The sequence below is a fragment of the Buceros rhinoceros genome, unplaced genomic scaffold (genome assembly GCF_000710305.1).
Source record: "Buceros rhinoceros silvestris isolate BGI_N320 unplaced genomic scaffold, ASM71030v1 scaffold13947, whole genome shotgun sequence".
Taxonomy (NCBI): domain Eukaryota; kingdom Metazoa; phylum Chordata; class Aves; order Bucerotiformes; family Bucerotidae; genus Buceros; species Buceros rhinoceros.
This window is the reverse complement of record NW_010420534.1, coordinates 33,828-39,163: the sequence shown is the minus strand read 5'-3', so window position 1 is coordinate 39,163 and position 5,336 is coordinate 33,828. Positions and strand designations below refer to the sequence as shown.

The window sequence follows — 5,336 nt, the reverse complement described above, 5'->3', positions numbered from 1 at the left end:
CTTCCATAACGTCTTCCGATTAGCGTGGCCTGGATGAAGCTGCATAATCCTCTCCCTTGTTCCAGCAAAGTGGAGATGAGCTAAAGGCTGCAGGAGGACCACAAGGCCCTTGCAGACCCACCCTTCAATCCATCTCATTCCCAGGCATGGGGAGGACCTCTGATCACCCGCTGGTGCTCTTGCCCTTAGCCGCTGAGCTCAGGCTTGTCAGGAGGCTTTAGTTTTACTGTAGTGATTCCTGAGATAGATAGTTTTATCACTTCAATAGTAAGGCTCTTCTCTTTACACTGAATTATTGTTGAATTTTATTTCTTGAGGTGGATGGTGGGGGTTCTTTTTCCTTTCCTCCTGCAGTCAGACGTACACTGCAAATGGCACAGACAGTGCCTCCTATTGTGGCTCAGGCTTAAGACTTCACATATGTAAAATGTGACTCGCAGCGCTTTCTTTGAAGCCTAACCACAGCCAGGGAGCTGTAATTGCAGTCTTTGATTGCGCCGACTTCGCTTGTGGATTGGGCTTTGCTAGGGCAGGCCTGGCTTGGCGAGACTTCAGCTCCAGCCCCCCAGTGAAGCCTTAGATGTGGGAAGCCTTCAGTCTCCTTAGCACATGCCTGTGGTTTCTTGAAAAGAATCCTGATTTGACCTGTTTTATATCTGTAAGGCAACACCGTCGTCATTCGTGTTTTTTAGATGGTACTATTTGGTTTATCAGCAGTAGAAGAACTTTCCAGCGTGAGGCTTTACCGTGCAGCTGGGGAAGGGCTGGGGTCCGGATGCTGTGTCACTTGCTGCACCGTACTGCAGCACTGGCTTAGAAATAGAAACGTGTGGGGCTTCTCCGCGCCAGTCCCCTGGCAGAACGAGCAGCAGTCGTACCTGCAGCACCTCTCCCGGTGGGAGCAGGGGACAGCCGGGTGCCAGCAGGGGCTGTGGGACGGAGGCAGGCTCTGCCACAGCCACTCTTGGGTTCAGAAAGCGGCGATGGCCCATGTTTGGGAAAGCTGAGGGCCAGAGCACCGCCGCGGTCATTATTTTAACCTCCTGACTTCAAAGACAGCTTGCTGGAAGGGACGGGGAGGGGGGCGAAGGCAGGGAACCAGCTCGACAGAAGAGCATTTCATTTCCTTCGGTGGAGTAGACATTCCTGGCTGCTAATGGGGAGTAGCTCTGAATCACAGCGCTTGTATCAGACTGCTGTGAACTACTGGCCTGGCGCCTCAAGGCCATTCCTTAACAGGAAGCTGAATGTTTTCATGTAAGACTGAGAGGAAAACCTTCCCAGGAAGAGCAACCTGGACCAAACCTTTGAAAATCCGGGATGAAAAGGCACAAAATAAATATAAAGCTGCAGGGTGCTCTCCCCAGTGTTCCTCTGCTGTTTGCTTGGCTTCTCTTTCGAGCTCCTTGGAAAGGTAGAGCCCTCCGTAGCTCTTTGATCCGCATGTGTTACAGAGCACTGTGCTACTTTATAAAAAAAAAAAAAAAAGGCAGGAAGCTCAGAAGGCTTTTTTTAGTTGGGACTTGGGCTGGTTTTACGAGGAAATAGGAACTGAATTAGTCAATACAGACCACCTCTGTTGAAACCATGGGTTTGCCAGCGGACTTTCAGCTGTGCTGTTTAAGAGGCCACAGAGACTTGAAATGTCCTTTTGTGGCTACCTGCAGCAGGTGAAAATTATCCATTATGTACTGGGGATGGTCGTACTTGGGGGAGAGGACGTCATCCTTCAAACTAAAGCTATACAGGACCATCTGATACAAATTTGTGCTGCTTCCTTCCACCTTACTTAGTCCACAGCTAAACTTCTGTGTCCTCAACTTCCCGCTGCACTAAAACAATGGTTGTGTGGGTGGCCTGTGATGAGGAGTCAACTAGCTGAGGGCCTCGGCTTATACTCACTAAAATCAAAGAGTCCAAAATCAATTTTGGAGGCTTCCTACCCTGGAGCACATGAGGCTGCGTAACTCCTTATTCCGGAGCTGTACGCAGCCAGCAGCTCTGTGCTGTAACGGCTTACAAGGAAGCTGCAGCAGACGGGACATGGGTGCCCAGTCAGAAAGAGCCCTGCTGTAAATACTGCTGCTGTCGTGTTTGCTGATTAATTCTGCTTCTGGCTCCTACAGGCTCAAGCAGTCTATCTATTATGGGATGTCTAACAGAAACTTGACTTGTGGTTTAAACCATTTCTCCATAAACTTGTTCTGTCTTGCACCGTGTGATTCAAGGTGCTGGCAGTATTACCTGCTTCACGTGACTAAGCATTTTGTGGTTCTCCTGGTGAAAATTCCCTCACCTTCTCCACCAAACTGCATTCCTGTGCTAATTTTTGTTCATTCTCAAAAACTCTGCTCATTGAGCCCTTTAGTAATTTGGCAGCTGAGTAGTACCTGAAGGCCCAGAGGTTCCCCCAGAGCATCTGAGAAACCAGTAATCCGGAGACAGTTACTGGAGAGCATGCGTGTGTCTGGGAAAATGCCTGACTCATTAGACAGTCATTGGGTGGAGTCCCTGTGATGAGGCGGTTGTCTCGGTCAGAAGGGCAGGGGTGATGGCTGAGTTAGCAATTGTGTAAGTCAGCCGATGTAACCCAGAGACCTCATGATGAGGAACTGTTCCTCTCTGGATAAGGCTTGCACTGTTGGCCTCTTCACATGCTGTAAGAACACAAATCCCTCCAAGATCCCAGTGAACTTTACTGCTCGATAAGGGGCCCACAGCTCTTACGCAACTGGAAGATGTTCCCTACCTCACTGAAGAGCAGAGTGAATCCTCGCCAGTGGTGGGGTCGGTAGGGTTGGTAGGGTCAGTGTTCACACAAGCCTCACCCACCACATTCCTCTACCCAGCTGCTTACAGACGACAGCGCTTCTTTGTTTCTGCAGGGAGTAGAGCTTGAGGCTCTAAAATAAGAGGTTTAATTGGCCTCAACCACTGTAGTACTGAAGATGTCTAGTTTTGTAACAGATATCTAGGTCAAACGTTGTAGATAAACGAAATCGACTACAAAAGGGAATTATTTCTGAAATATGTTGAATGTCTACTAAATAGGTTAAAACCCCACCTTTTTAGATGGTGTGGACAGCTATGGCCAAGCCAAAGTGCTCTCCATAGAAAGTACTTGCACACTTCAAGCAAGGCCAAGCAGCAGTGTTCTGCACTTGACTTTGACATTGCAAACGCACATTCCACTAACATGGTTGCACATAGAGTTAGTGACCCATCACCAGCTTCTTCGAAGGATTTAAAAAAAAAAAAAAAGACTTACAGTCTTTTTCTCTCTCTCTTCTCTCCCTTTAGGTGGGAAAAGAAATGCTTTCTCAACTTGCAAAGCAAAGGCGGCGACACCAGGACCCCTTCTGGAGATGGAAGCTTGTTAAACCCTAGGTGTGTCCTTCATCCGCACAGACCACCCCCAAGGAGTCTGTCTAGGATGTCATTCACCCTGATGTCACTGCTAGAGACACTGAATCATAAAGACAATCACTGCCAAAATCCTTCACTATGACAAGGTCCAGCCCCGATATAAATAGAGCAAATGAGCTCCTGGGTCAGCAGAGCAGCTTTTGTCTTCTCTCCAACTCTGCCCGGCACTCCTAAGCCCCCGTCTCATCTGTGTCCATATCAAGCCAGCAAACAAAGTAGCGTGGCTGTCTCTGCCTGCTTCAGCCAACAGAATAACGTAGACCACAGCTGCCCCGTACAGCACATCGAGGAATGGAATTTGCCCGGACCAGGATGACACACTCAACCTTCTTTTTATTTAATGGTGCAACAGGATCAATTTTGGTTTTAGCTTTTTTAAGAAACTTGAATGCTTTTATATTTTAACTTTTAGTTTGTAATTTCTTTGGTGTATATTTTACTAGGTATGAGCTGTTAAAGCAAGTGTCAGAAATCTGAAATACTTTTTAAATAAAAGGGTTTTTTCTTTTTTTTTTCTTCTGCCAGAGGAAAAACCTGTATGGAAAAAAGGTGGCTTTTTTGTTAAACTATTTGTAACAAATAGTGGCCTCTTAGTCTATATAATACATTTTCCTATAGAACTAAATAAATAAATGTAACAACAGTCAGCTGGTCAGTAGACATGTCAGTCTTGCATCATCTACTCTGTAAACATAAGCAATACATCCAGCAAATCTGACTGCAGTGAGTTCTTCTTCTCGCCCATTCCCCTTCTCCTTGTAAAAAGCCCAGCACTTGAATTATTACTTCAATGGTTCTGTATTTGTATCTGTTTTTGTTAGCCTGTTAGTGGGATTTTAAGCCAGTTGTTGAAATGAGCATTGATGTACCCATTTTTTAAAATAGTAAGGCACAGCCTTTGCCAAAAATACTGTCAACTGATTTTTTTTTTTTTTTTTTTTGGTCATTCCAGTTTGAGTTAATGTGCTGAGCATTTGTTTTTTAATAAAAGCTTTGTAATAAAACTAAAGTCAGTTGTCTGGATTACAAGAAATGAGAATGGTTTGCACCAAGAATCCCTCGATGGTAGAAGCAAGCCCCGGAAGGCACAGTCACCTCTGGATCCTGTTTCTGGCCCTTTGCGTAGATGGGTGTCACATTGGCTCACCTCCTGTCAGTTGCTACCTCCCCAGTTAGCCAGGACTGCTGGTAAATGATGCAAAGTGGTTTGGTGAGCACTTCACCAGCCCCTCAGAACCCTTGGATGGATCCCATCCAGCCCCATAGACTTGCACACATCTAACTAACTAACTAACTGGTCACTGATCATTTGTCCTTGGATTAGGGGGCTTCATTCTGCTCCCTGTACCCATCTTCTAGCTCAGAGGCACTCCGAGACCAACTGGTCTTACTATTAAAGACAAAGAAGCTGATCAGTACCTCAGCCTTGGTCACTATGCCCACCCCCCTGCCCCCGCATCCAGTAGAGGATGGAGATTTTCCTTTTGTTGTTAATGTATTTATAGAAACTTTTTTTTTTTATTGTCTTTCATGGCAGTGGCCAGATTAAGCTCTCGTTCAGCTTTCACTCTGTTCTAATCTTCTCCCTGCACAGCCTCACAACATCTTTGTAGTCCTCCTGAGTGGCCAGCCCCTTCTTCCCAAGGTCATTAACTCCCCCTTTTTTTTCCTGGAGTTCCAGCCAAAGCTCTCTGTCATCCAGGCCTGTCGTCCCCACCAGCTCATCTTTTGGCACATGGGGACAGCCTGCTGTACCTTTAAGAATGCTCCTGTGCCCCTGAAGACTGTCCAGCCTTCCACTCCTTTGCCCTTCAGGAGCAAGCAGCTCCTCTGCACATTTCAAAACTGAAAACGCAGGTGTTTGAGTCTTTCTGGCCCCAAATGTTGCCATCTTTTCCCTTTTGTTCAGG

General features: G+C 46.6%; 1 long non-coding RNA gene across 1 annotated transcript in view; it reads left to right on the top strand.

Annotated features, from left to right (window-relative positions):
- Positions 1-4,430, top strand: part of LOC104496255 — a 17,708-nt gene extending 13,278 nt beyond the window's left edge. Inside the window, exon 4 of the long non-coding RNA XR_727814.1 lies at positions 3,301-4,430. This is a non-coding gene — a long non-coding RNA (uncharacterized LOC104496255). The remainder of the gene's footprint in view (positions 1-3,300) is intronic.
- The last annotated feature ends 906 nt before the right edge of the window (positions 4,431-5,336 follow it).